At 34.6% G+C, this 14,119-nt stretch overlaps 1 protein-coding gene across 2 annotated transcripts in view; it reads right to left on the reverse strand.

Annotated features, from left to right (window-relative positions):
- Positions 1-14,119, reverse strand: part of RIN2 (Ras and Rab interactor 2) — a 233,937-nt gene that overhangs the window by 117,818 nt on the left and 102,000 nt on the right. The window contains exon 3 of one of the 2 annotated variants that reach the window (XM_074287755.1): positions 6,097-6,175. The exons of the other annotated variant lie outside the window; for it this stretch is intronic. The gene's annotated coding sequence lies outside the window, so the exon portion shown is untranslated. The remainder of the gene's footprint in view (positions 1-6,096; positions 6,176-14,119) is intronic. 2 annotated transcript variants of the gene reach the window in all.

Raw genomic sequence — 14,119 nt, forward strand, 5'->3', positions numbered from 1 at the left:
TCACATCTTGGTAATTCTTATAATATTTTAAACTTTTTCATTATTATTATGTTATGGTGATCTGTGATTGAAGATCTTTGATGTTACTATTGCAATTGTTTTAGGATGCTAAGAACTGTGATCATATCAATGAACTTGATCAAAAAATTTGGTGTATGTTTTGATTTCTCCATCAACTGTCCCTTCTCTATCTCTGTCTTTATCATCTCTGCCTCTATCTTCTGTCTGTCTCTCTCCTTTCCTCCTCCCCTCTCACATTCTCTCTTTTACTCTCACTCTCTCCATCTCTCTCTCTCCTCAAGCTTACCTATTCTCTGAGACACAACAATGTTGAAATGGCCAATTAACACAATGGCCTCTAAAGTGTTCAACTCAAAGGAACAGTCGATAATTGTGGCAAACTTCATTGTTGCCTTATTTTAAGACATTGCCACAGCTTTCAGTAACCACTGCTCTGATCAGTTAGCAGCCATCAAACACAAGGTAAAATTCTCTCCCATCCATAAGAATATGATCCACTGAAGGCTCAAATGAGAGCAGTTTTTAGCAATAAAGTATTTTTAATGTACATTTTTTAAAAAGACATAAAAGATAATTTCATGCATAATAGACTCAGTATAGTATAAAACATAACTTTTATATGTACCAGGAATCATATGACTCATTTTCCTGCAAAATTTATTTTATTGCAATATTTACTTTATTGAAGTGGTTTGGAATTGAACCTACATAAATTTCCAAGGTATGCCTATACTCATAATTATGGTACAGCATACAATAATCCAAGTCACCCAGGCTTACAACCTTTTCCCCAAATCTCCTCCTTCATATGACTATTATCAAATGTACTTCTATCCTCCCAATACCCAAGGCTTGTACTGTAATATTCTTGACTCTTCACTATTTAATCTCTTGACAATCCTCTCGATTCTCCCTTTATATCTCTTGCACATGTTCTTGACACTGTTGCTACTCTGCTACAGATCCTCATCACTTCACAATCTACTGCTATAGTTATATTATAAGGCTGAACAAAGTAAGCAGAACAGGAAAACAATATTCCATGGTAATATGAGCAAAAAGAGCACTTAAATTAATCCACATGCTGTATAGTTACAATAACCATTCCTGGCCCTATAGAAAATATACCTTTCTCAGTTTTCTGGAGAGGTGGGAGACATACATGAAGAATGGCACATAGTCCCCAAGACCAAATCTCTATGTCCACTGGTTTTACTTAACAGTTTTCTGTGTTACAAGGAAAGGCTCAATGGGTAGGCAAATATGATGTCTATGATCATCATATGATGAAAAACAAGACTATTTTAAAAAATATTTAAAATAATTTATTTAATATTTAATTAAAACATTTTTAAAAATTTAAAAATAAAAAATAATTTAAAATGTTTTTAAAAGAATATACCATAAGCACAAAAGTATTGTGCTTCTATGGTAATCATTGGGGAAGATAGAAAGTTAAGGACTACATAGTTAATGCACTCATTGGAATAAGGACTGCAGAATCTAAAACTGTAATTGTTCCCATCCATCCCCTTATCACACCCCAGTCCCTTTTTAAAGTTTCTCTTTTGGTTAACCAATCAACCAAAAGCCTTGGGATTAGTCAATTTAAAAAATGAAGTTGCTGTTTTAATGTAAATTATTATAATCCACCAACTAGAGCATTTAGTGCACTAGTATAGTGATCCCCATCTCTTCCAACAGATTGTCCCTTCTATCAGCCCTACTCTGTCACTTATGTTCAACCTCTCCCCATTTATTGGCTCCTTTTCTACTGCCTATAAATATACCCATTCTCCCTGCCATCTAGGGGAGGGGGGTGGAGGGAAGGAGGGGAAAAATTCGTAACAGAAAGGAGTACAAGGGATGATGTTGTAAAAAAAAAAAAAAAAAAAAAAATTACCTATGCATATGTACTGTCAAAAAATGTTATAATTATAAAAATTAATAAAAATAAATAAATAAATATACCCATTCTCAAAAAATCCTGACTTGTTCCTTTTATCTCTGTTATTGTCTAAGCATGGGAACAACTGGTGAAAAGGCAGAGTAGAAATTCTGAGTTTCTTCTGTGAAGAACAATAAAAAGGACAATGTTGCTGGATTGCAGTGTACACAGATAAGAAGAGTAAATGGAAGAACACTGGAACAGTAGAAAGGGGACAGGTTGTAAAGGGGTTTTAAAGTCACAGGATTTTGTATTTTATCCTGGAATTAGAGTTTGCCTCTTCCTACTTGCTTTTCATAGCTCAAAAATTTATATCCATGAATTCTGGGGAGGAAGTTTTAGGATTTATTCATTAAAATATTATTTCAAATTCTAATCTATCTCCTTCCTTTTAAAAAAAAATGCCCTATAAACTAGCTTCCTCTTCCAACTTCCCTATTCCTATTAATAATACCACCAATCTCTAAATTATTCTAGCTTTTAGGATGAGTCATTTTGTACTCTTGTTTCTCACATCTAATATATTACTGGATTCTTTTAAGTAGGCAGTATGGTTTTGCATGGTAGAAGGATTGTTGCATTGAGAATCAGAGAAATAAGGTTCAAAACTCAGCTCCGTCACTTAATAGTTGTGAAATCTTGGGCAACCTCTCTACAACTCAATTTTCTTTCTTTTTTTTTATTATTATTTAGAATTTTTTTCCACAGTATATATGCATGAGCAATTTTTTTTATAACATTATCCCTTGTATTCATTTTTTCCAAATTATCCCCCCCCTTCCACTCCCTCCTCCCGATGACAGGCAATCCCATACATTTTACATGTGTTACAATAAAACCTAGATACAATATATGTGTGTAAATACCATTTTCTTGTTGCACATTAAGTATTAGATTCCAAAGGTATAAGTAACCTGGGTAGATAGGCAGTAGTGCTAACAATTTACATTCACTTCCCAGTGTTCCTTCTCTGGGTGCAGTTATTTCTGTCCATCACTGATCAACTGGAAGTGTACAACTCAATTTTCTTATGGAAAAGACCTTTCTTAGTTCTTTTCCAGCTTTAAATCTATGATCCTAATATGTCTTTCATCAATCCTTTTTCCCCTTTCTATCTGTCATAACTTTTTAATTATGATAATTAATTCATTTTAATGAGCATTTATTGAGTACTTACCCTAAATTAGGCGCAGGGAGAAATATGCAATTTTGATGAAACAAGATCCCTGACTTCAATGATTTGGAAGAATAAGAGGACAGAAACAACTACTGATAGTAAAAAATAAAGAAGAATCAACATAACAGGACAAACAATCCAGCCAAAGCACGAAGCTGCAATCAGAGTGCTTTATGGGATATGAAGAAGTAAAAGCTATTGATAACTACTAATACCAGGGATAGCTTCTTGGACATAGTGGCTTTTTAGCTAGGTTTTAAAGGAGGACCCTAATACAATAAGAGGCAGGAGGAAGGAAATTTTAGGGGAAAAGGGAAGAATATAAGCTAAGTCATAGACTTGTGATAGTAAGTATAAGATTTATATGAAGAATTATGAAAGCAGAGTAGTACAGTAGATGAAGAAAGATTTTGGAGTCAGGGTGCCTGAATTCGAATCTCAGCTCTGCTACTCATTACTGTCTTAGCATGAAAAAGATGTGCACTTTTAGAACCTTAGTTTCCCTATCTGTAGAATGAGGGAGTTGAACTACATTATCATTAAAATCCCATCTTTTTAAAATTATGAGAAGAAATTTAAAAGAAAAAGTCTGGAAGGTAGGTGGGGAGATGGTGAGGAGAGTACTTACTCTATGAAGAAATTTAAATCCCTATCAAAGAAATTAGAACTTGACAGAATGCCAAAAATAGCTTCTGGAAGATTCTGAGCAGCAGAAGAGTAACATAATATGGATTAAGCAAAAAGTTACAGTGTGAAGGACAATTTGGGATATGTGGGCAGAAAATACCTGTTAAGGTCCTTTTCCCCTTCCCCTACTCATTCAAAATTGACTAAATATTCAACAGTTATTGAGTATCTATTATATACAAAATAGGATATTAAACATGGTGGAGAATAAAAAGATGAATATGAATGTCCTCTGTTCTCACACTTTTTTGGACACTATTAGAGGAAATGAATGACATCTATGATGACATCCTCACTACATAAACAAAACCAGAAGACTTAAAAAATTTATGGAGAAATGAAAGGAAGGCTTTGTCTAGAACCACTTAGAAATAGCCATTTCTTTAGAGTAACACTGCCAAGGGCCCGTGGGAGCTGTCCAGCTGCAACTAATTTGGGGGAGGCTGCAAGATAGGGACAAACTCAAGAGGCTAGGCATAAAAATAATTTACATTTAGATAATATTTTTAAATCTTCAAAGCAGTTACCTCATTTGATCCTCACAACTTTCATACACATTTCTCTTCCTGAAATCTAGATTCTAACCATGTTGGTTACCTCTGTGCCTTCTCATAGGCTGTCAGCCAGTTAACTGTATAAATTAAATTTATTTACTTTAATGAAGTATTTATTATTTATTAAATCCCTACTATGTGCCAGATATTATGCTAAACTTTGGTGATATGAAAAAAGAATTAATTCCCTGTCCTCAATAAGCAGACATTCTAACAGAGAAGATAGATAAATACATTCTTACATACAAGATACAAAAAGAATAGAAAGTATCCTTGGAGAAGAAGGCTATAGTAACTAAACACACACACACACACACACACACACACACACACACACACACTTTCTCATTCTTTTTCTTTCTCCCTCCTTCCCTTTCTCTCTCTCTCTCTCTCTCTCTCTCTCTCTCTCTGATTTTTCAGCTATGTCTGGATGGAAGCAGGGATTCTAAGAGTCAGAAATAGAATTCAGAGCCTATGCGCCAGGTACTGTGCTAAATACTGGAGCTACAAATTAATAATAGATAATGCATGTTTTAAAGAAATTTATAATCTAATAAGGGTGGTGGAGTGAGGGAGAAAACCACACAAAAGGAGGAACAAAAGAAGGAGAAGACCAGGAGGTAACTAGGGGCATCTTGTTCTGTGGAACTGAAATCAGGCAGAGTAGCAGATTCAAACTGCAGGAGATAAAAAACTCCAGTTTTTTCCCTTTATAAAGAAAAGTTTTGGGAGAAGTTTGTACACCATTGTCCAGTCCTCTAAATAGAGAGAGGAAGCTGAGGGAGATGGTGTCAAGCTTCAGTTATCAGTATGTTGATGAAATTAGAGGTAATGAGCTTAATCTGACAATATTAAGAGGTAAGGGTTTGAAGGAGGGTGGAATATTTAAGTTTTATTTTGTACATATGGAATTAGATGTCTAAAGGACAATCAGTTATTGTTTATCTTTCCTGCTTGAAGGGGACATGATATCAGGGAGATAATGCCAAGACTAAATGAGTTGGATTTAAGTGAGGGAGGGCAAAGTCACTACCCTTACTTTCTCCTCTACAGTCATCTGGATCTGATGGCAAGATAGATTGGGATTACTGGAGATGGCCCTTAAAGGACATCTAGTACTAAATGTCCAATAGGCAGCAGCATTCCTCCCTTATCTTTGCCTCTCAGAATCTTTGATTTCCTTCCAATTTAGTTTAAGTCATGTCCTAGGTGAAGCACCAAGTTCCCTCCAGTTTTGGGTGCTCTTTCCTTGCTCAAATCTTTTTTTTTTTTTTTTTTTTTTTTTTTTTAACATTTTGCATTTTCAATAGAATGTATACTTCTAGAGTTCAGATACTACTTCTTACTTAATTTAGGTTTTGTTAATCATTGTCTAACACAATCTTTCAATTAGTGTGTATTTAATGACTTTATTAAACTACATTGTGCTTCTCTTTGTTTTACATTCAATTCAAACAGCCTGTCTCCCCAACTTTTATATTTCCTTTTCAGTTTTGCCTAAGTTTGGTTAAGTGACACCTTTTAAAGAATCATCTTTCACTACTCTAGAACAAGAGGAACTATTTTAAATGTCTTCTGTACATCACAGATGTCACACCAAATTTAAAATATCTAAATGGAAACCCATCTTCATCCCTGAAATAACTTTTTATTCAGACTTAGCTATATTTGCTAACAGCACTACTATTCTCTCAATCACTTAGGCTTACCTTTTGTCCCACATCTCTTGTGTATCACAAACTCCATAGATTCTCATATTCATTCATCCTTATGGCCGTTTCTCAATCCCTGTTGTGTACAGATAACACAATAGCCTATTACTGCTTTCCCAGTCTTAACTTGCTCTCTTCTGCAAACCATCTGGCATATCAAAATTATACTAATCTTTGTATAAAATTTAAATCCTAGGATAAGCTGAATAAATATAATAAAAATAGCAACATTACAGAAATTTATTTATTACATCACATAACATCAAAATACCAAAGCATTTCTTTATAGAACTAGTAAAAAGTAATAAACACACTAAGAGGACACAAGATAAAGAATTTCAAGGGAAGGGGGAAAACCATCTAAAAAATTAGAGCCTAGGAGTACCAGAACACAAACTATTCTATAAATTATTAATTCTCAAAACAATTTGGCACTGGTTAAAATACTGGTTTGTTTAAAAATAGTGAGTGGAAAAGATAGGTTCATAATATGTAGTAGCAAATGAATGTAGTAGCCTGGTGTTCAATAAACCCAAAGACTCCAGATACTAAAGTCAGTAATTACTATTGGACAAAAACTGATAGAAACACTGAACAGCTGGAATGAGCAGAAATTAAATTTGGTTATCAAAATGTGCATACCCTTTGACCCAGCAGTGCTACTCCTGGGCTTATATCCCAAGGAAATACTAAAGAAGGGAAAGGGACCTGTATGTGCCAAAATGTTTGTGGCAGCTCTTTTTGTAGTGGCTAGAAACTGGAAGATGAATGGATGTCCATCAATTGGAGAATGGTTGGGCAAATTATGGTATATAAATGTTATGGAATATCATTGTTCTGTAAGAAATGACCAACAGGAGGAATACAGAGAGACTTGGAGAGACTTACATCAACTGATGCTAAGTGAAACGAGCAGAACCAGAACATCATTATACACTTCAACAATGATACTGTATGAGGATGTATTCTGATGGAAGTGGATATCTTCAACATAGAGAAGAGCTAATCCAATTCTAATTGATCAATGATGGACAGAATCAGCTACATCCAGAAAAGGAACACTGGGAAGTGAGTGTAAACTGTGAGCACTGTTTTGTTTTGTTTTGTTTTGTTTTTCTTCCCAGATTATTTTTAGCTTCCAAATACAATTCTTCTTTTGCAACAACAACAACAACAAAATTCAGTTCTTCACATATATATTGTACCTAGGATATACTATAAAATATTTAATATGTATGGGAATGCCTGCTATCTAGGTGAGGGGGTGGAGGGAAGGAGGGGAAAAATTTGGAACAGAAGGGAGTACAAGGGATAATGTTGTATATAAAAAAAAAACTACCTATGAATATGTACTGTCAAAGAAAATGTTATAATTATAAAAATTAATTTAAAAAATTAAAAGAAATTAAATTTGGTCAGATTCCTTCCACTATATACTGAAATGGATGGAGCAACATCCAAATAGGTACAACATAGATTCAAATCTATTGATAGGGATATACATATATACATATATTCATTTATAGTAACTCTTCTCTGGGTAGTAAAAAAGAACTAAAAACTAAGGGAATACCCCTCAGCTGGGTAATAGATAAAACAAATGATGACATAAAGATATAAAGAAATACTACAGTGCTGTAAGAAATGACAAAGGAGCTGGTTTCAGAGAAACTTGAAAGAGTAAGTAAGCAGACCAAGAGAACAATTTACAACAATTGAATGATTTAAGGACTCTGATGAATGTAATAACCAACTATGATTTCAGAGGTATGATGACAACGACAAAAAAAACAAACAAAAAACCCCCAATAATCATAGCTTTGACCAGTGCCTATAGCAAAAATTAAAAATTCAAGATCCTCTATAATCTGGCCCCAACCTAATTTTATAACCTAATTTTCCCACTGTTATTAGTATGAATCTTCTGTTCAAAGCTAGACAGTATTCCAAATACTACAAGTTTATTTTCATCACTACACATATACCCAACCTCTTTCTCCTATCATGTATTCTTTTCCCCATTTTCTCTGTTTATCCAACCCCTTCTCTCTAAATTCTTATAGTAATTTGTATTTATTGGACTCAATCATATCCTATTGTGGGCATTTATTACTTTTCAGCAGTGGTATGACCCAGGTCATTGACCAAACCTTGAAGGAACAGTACCTTAAACTAAGGGCAGTTCTTTCTTCATCCCTGCTTTGCTACCTGGACTCAGATTGCAGTGCAAATAACATTTAAATCCTTGTGACCTAAGAGTAAAGTCTTGAGCCCATATCAGTAGACCTGGCCACAGTACTATATAAGTATCTCATGGGAAAGGTGAAGTTTTAGAAATATTTAGAAGTTTCTATGATATAATTTAGTTCAGCTTTTCACTCACCAAATTCTACCAAGGGTTTACGTCACAAAAATTTTCCAATCCAAATAATTCATTTCACAATTGAGGAATATGAAGCCAAGAGAAGAAAGAAGATGTGGTTCTTAGGATGCTCTACTTGAAATTAAGAAAACTCGGGTTTACAGAATTATAACTCTTAAGCTGAAAAGCTCTCAGAATTCATTAACTCTCATTTCACAGATGAGTAAAATAAAGCCAAAGGATGGTTACTTGCTCCAAGTCACATGGATAAGCATCTAAGGAAGAATATGAATACTGGCTTCTGACTACAGTCATGTTCTTTCTACTTATAATACTATTTCGCCTTCCTCAAATACTAACTAGCCATATGATTGTAAGTAAATAATTATATTTCTTAATATTCTCAAGTGAACAATGGAGGAAAATATATTAATATACTTACCTCCATGGTATTTCTACATATTAATTTTTATCACTGCCCAGGATTACACTAATGATGACAGACTGGGACAAGGATTCAGGCCTTTCTTTTCATCTAGTAGCAGGCTTAAATTTTTAAAAATCTCTGCTATTGCCTAGTAAAGTTGTAAGATCAATTAATACTTATTTGTTGAATTTAATTAAGTAGAAAAGCACATTAAATTTGAGATGAAAAGTACTTTTCCCCCAAGTTAAACTCTGGGGCTAAAAAATTATTATTTAATTTAGTCTGTCTGACGTTATTTTAAAAAATATCCTAAGTTAATCTTTTCAATGTGTATATGTACTGACTTCCTGTTTTTCTCCTGAGTGTCTAGCAGACTAGGTTATGTAAGGCAGGGTTTGTGGCACTGTATTTCAGGAATACTGACCCAACAGAAATATTTCCTTCACTTTATATGGATAGTGAGGAAACCATAGAAAAGCCACATTGCACAAATATCCCATTACACAAATATAGTCTACGTACAGGGGAAATATCTCCATTCAGCAAATATTCTAAAGCCAGAATGAGTATTATATTTCTGTGATATAACTTAGTTCAGCTTTTCACTTACCAAGGTCTACCAAGAGTTTAAAACACAAATACTAATGACTTTCACATATGTATACAGCTAAATAGCAGGATTGCTGATGCCTCTCTCCTGCTGGCCAGAAAACAGCTCACAAAGCTTATAGAGCAGCCTGTCTCATCCAACTTGATGGCATTTTCAGATGGACTGTGGAACTGCCATCCAGAAGAGGGCTAAAAAAATCCATTTATTACTTCATCTTCCTTTTTATTAATACTCTCACCCTCAAAGAACCCCATGGTTGAGATCATAGATTCGAAGTTTAAAAAAAAATTTTTTTGGAGGTCTTCTAATTAAACTCTTTTATTATAGATAGATTAAATGTTCACTTGATAGTATGTGACTGACGTAGGATTTAAATGCATTTATTAAGACTTAAGCATCTCTTGTTTTATTATACTGTCTCTTCTTTAAAATCTTTTATATTCTAATATTTATATAGTTCAATACTTTGAAAGAACTGTGATTTCACCTGCGTGCATACACCTTCCATCAGCAGGTTTCAACTCTTCGAAGCTTCCATTGATGGCGTTCACAATTTACTGTAGCCAAAAGAGTTCCCTTTCCAGTGATTAATCTTCTGATAATGATGGTGAATAAAATTAATCAGGCTATTTTTCAGAGACAGACATAAGCTTGAGAGACATAACCGAGAATTTCACTGGAAGAACTTGAGTGTAGGTCTTGATTTAGAATACTGACTGACACTGGGATTATAAGGCTCTTTTCTCCCCCTTCAAATTACTTCCCTCTAAACACAAATAAATCTAAAAGCTAACAAAAAATTCGGTTTCAATGTCTGAGTAGAAATATTGTGAGTAAAACTGCTGCCCTTAAAAGTAAATGCTACCTATTTTTTCCCCTTTTTTGTTCCTTCAGATTTTGAGCTTTATATGATGTCTCACTGAAGCAGTGAACAGCCTCTTTTTGTGTTTTGTTTTGTTTTGTTTTTTTGGTGTGTGTGTGCATTTACTCTACACTGAATTTCTTTCTACTTCCATCCTATCAGTTTATGTGCATTATTTCCTTCATATCAGACTTCCCAAAGACTAATACTTTATATTATTAATATTTCACAGAATCTATATAAAGTTGGGCCTAAAAAAAAGAATTTCGATGTGAAAGGCCATATTCTTGCCTTTCTTTAAATTATTCAACACTGAAACACGCCTGGCATATAGTAAATGCTTAATAAATGTTTATTGACTGATTATATTTGGCACTGGAGTGTACACAATATATCAAGAGTGTACACAATATATTAAATTTATAATCTAATAGACTGAAAGATTTGCCTGTGGATAACAGCTAAGTTGGGAAGAAAACATAAGTTCCCTGACTTCTAGGCCAGTGCTCTTTCTTTTTTCCACTAACATCTGTGGATTTTACTTTCCCCTTGTTTAAAAAGAATAGATAAAATATTTGTTAAGTACTTAGTCAGGCACAGTCCTAGGCCTAGGATTGCAGAGAGAAACAAGCAAGATAGTTACTGACCTCAAGGAGCTCACACTCTAATGGTAAATAATAAGCTCTAAAGGGGAGGTGAAAAGGGATTGGGCACTCCTGAAATATCAGGATGTGAAGAAGATGGGAAATGACTTAGAGGTCCCAGGGAAATCTGAGGCAAAAGTTTACCTGCCAGAGTCCAATACCCCAGTGGAGTGTCTAAGGTTCTGGTGAAGATGATGCTGGATATCAGATAATAAAGCTCTAAAGTGCAGTGATTCTAGAAAATAACTACTTCTGGGGGCAGCTAGGTGGTGTAGTGGATGGAGCACCAGCCCTGAATTCAGGAGGACCTGAGTTCAAATCTGATCACAGACACTTAACACTTCCTAGCTGTGTGACTCTGGGCAAGTCACTTAACCCCCAAAAGGAAAGAAGAAGAAAGAAAAAAGGAAAAAGAAAATAACTACTTTTGGTAGTTAGTAGAACTCTAGTGACCAAACACAGCTTTCCAGGGCTAACACACACCAGGCAAGTCGCTTAAAGACTCCAATTATGAGCCTCTCATACCTAATATGTGTAGCAAAGTGCTCAATCTTTATTATTAGAGAACTGATATTCTTTTGAAAAGTTATTGGTTTTTAAATTTTATACCACCTTCATTTTTAATACATATTCTCTTCCCTACCCAACAAGTTATCTCTTAAACATAATTTTTTAAATCCAAGTACTCTATCAACCGAGTTTGTGAACATATGCAACATTTAATAATCACAATTCCTCATTTCTGCAAAGAAGAAATTACATTTTCTCAACTCTTTGTTGGAATAAAATTTGGTCATTTTAATGGCACAACTGACATTCTAAAAGAAACAGGAAAAGCCATGCTTACGTTAGAAGGAATCTTCCAAATACCCTAAAAGCAAAATGAAACATGAAAACATGTCATTTTTTTTTATTTAGGTACCAAATATTTTCTCATAAGTTTCTGAAGAGATGTCTATAAAATATACTGATGTTGATCATTATGTCTCTTCCCAGTGTTCAATAGACTTTGTTCTTGGCAAGGAGGGGGTGGGGAGGACATCAATATAGCTGACTGCTGGGAGGATGGCATGGCCCCCTGTGGCTGACTATTCTAACCAGCTGCTGTAACAAAGAGCTACTTACCAAGCCACACAGTTCTCAAACTATGACCAAGTCTCCTAGTAATAGGAGTCAGGAGAATCATAACCACAAACAAATGCATGTCCTGCCAAAAGTCGAGCATACCCCTGGGCAAATTTAACCATACAATATAATAAAAGTTCAACTCTTAATTCCGCAGTCCAGGGAAGAGGGCATGAACCCAGCTAACAAAACACCAATGGCATGGCCAAAAGCCAGAGTACAGACACTGAGACCTTCTCTTTTCTGGTGCAAACTAACCATTTCTAAAGTTCTAACCAGCAGAGCTCACCAAGGTCCTGTCTCCTCACTCCAAGAGCACTGTGGTGATTAGAATATTACAAAGAATACTTTCTGGACTAGCCAACAACGGAAACCAGTTTGATATGATAAAATATGATAAATGTAAATAAAATTGTAGTTCTGTTGGATTTACTTACAAAATATATGTGGGGTTAAAACAAATATATCACATGAGCATCTATCACAATCTCCTCTTCCCCCAATGGAACTTAATATTCCAGATGGGGTTTTTATCAGGGAATAATCATCATCAATAATAATAATAATCAATAAACATTTATTAAAGGCCTGCTATGTACCAGGCACTGTGCTAAGTACCGAGAATAAAAATATGAAAAAATAAAGATAGTCCCAACTCTCAAAGAATTTACGATCTAATGGAAAAAGATTACACACCAAAGGAAGGTGAAAAGAAAAAGGTACTAGATACAGAAATATGATTTAAAAAGTCAGACATATCTCTGAGTAGAACAGAAATAAAGTTCTATTCTAAGCTAGTCCCTTACTTATCTTCTCTTTCTAGATGGATAAATCAATAAATCAAGTAATCAATTCACAACTATCTATCAAGTGTCTGGGAGGTGTCAGGCACTGTTCTCATTGGGAGAGATATAAAGACAATGAGATAAGCTCTATCTTCAAGACCATTACATTCTTTTTTTTTTTTTTAAGGCCATTACATTCCATGACAACAACAAAAATCAATCAATCAATAAACAAAACAAATAAGAGATGATGAGAGTGGTTGCTATGTGAGGAGAGAGAAAGGAGAAAACATAAGCTGGAAACAGAATCCATAAAATGTGCACATGAGGAGAGGAGGATAAGGAGAGTGAGTCACAGGAGACTCTGAATATGGGAAGTTGAGTCACTAGAAGGATAGGTTTTAGGGGAAAAAAAATAATAAAATAATAATCTGTTTAGAAATTGTTGATCTTGAGATGCCAGTCATTTTTGGGGTTTTCTTGGCAGAGATAGTGTGGCAGTTGGTCATTTCCTTCTTCAGCTCTTTTTACAGGTGAGGAAACTGAGGCAAACAGGATTAAGTGACTTGCCCAGAGTCCCATCATTAGTAAGTGTTTGAGGCCAGATTAAACTAAGGAAGATGAGTTTTCTTAACTTCAGCTCTGGTACTCTATTCACTGAGCCACCTAGCTGCCCCCCCAAAAAAGAGATTGAGGTAGCTTTTTAAGTCATCTGCAAACAGATGATAATTAAACTACATCTCTTTGAATGCATCAGCCTTTTATCTTTATGCTATTGTAAAACAATGTTCACTCCCATTGTCTACTTTTTCACATGAAAACTACTAACCCACCATGCTTCTTCCACTTTGTGGTTGGGCAGCTGAAATTTTTTTTAAAGCAAGCATAGGCCTTTATATGTATCTTTGTTAAATTCTATCTTATTAAAATCAGTCACGTTTGGTAAGGCTGAAAAACCAGAAATCTATGCAGACTTGTAGGGTTATACAAAGTTGGAGGATTTAAATGAGAGCACAACCAGATATCTGCTATTTCTAGGCTCAAGAATATGAGTCAGAAAGTATATCCAAGATTTAAATATCAGGCCAAAGAGGGACTAGTATAAGTAATAATAATCAAGGTTGAAACAAATTCTGAAGTCTCAGTTGTGAATCTGATCAGAGGTAAGGCAGAAAGTTATTGTCCTTCCATGAAGACAATTTACT

The sequence above is a fragment of the Sminthopsis crassicaudata genome, chromosome 2, assembly GCF_048593235.1.
Source record: "Sminthopsis crassicaudata isolate SCR6 chromosome 2, ASM4859323v1, whole genome shotgun sequence".
NCBI classification, from domain to species: domain Eukaryota; kingdom Metazoa; phylum Chordata; class Mammalia; order Dasyuromorphia; family Dasyuridae; genus Sminthopsis; species Sminthopsis crassicaudata.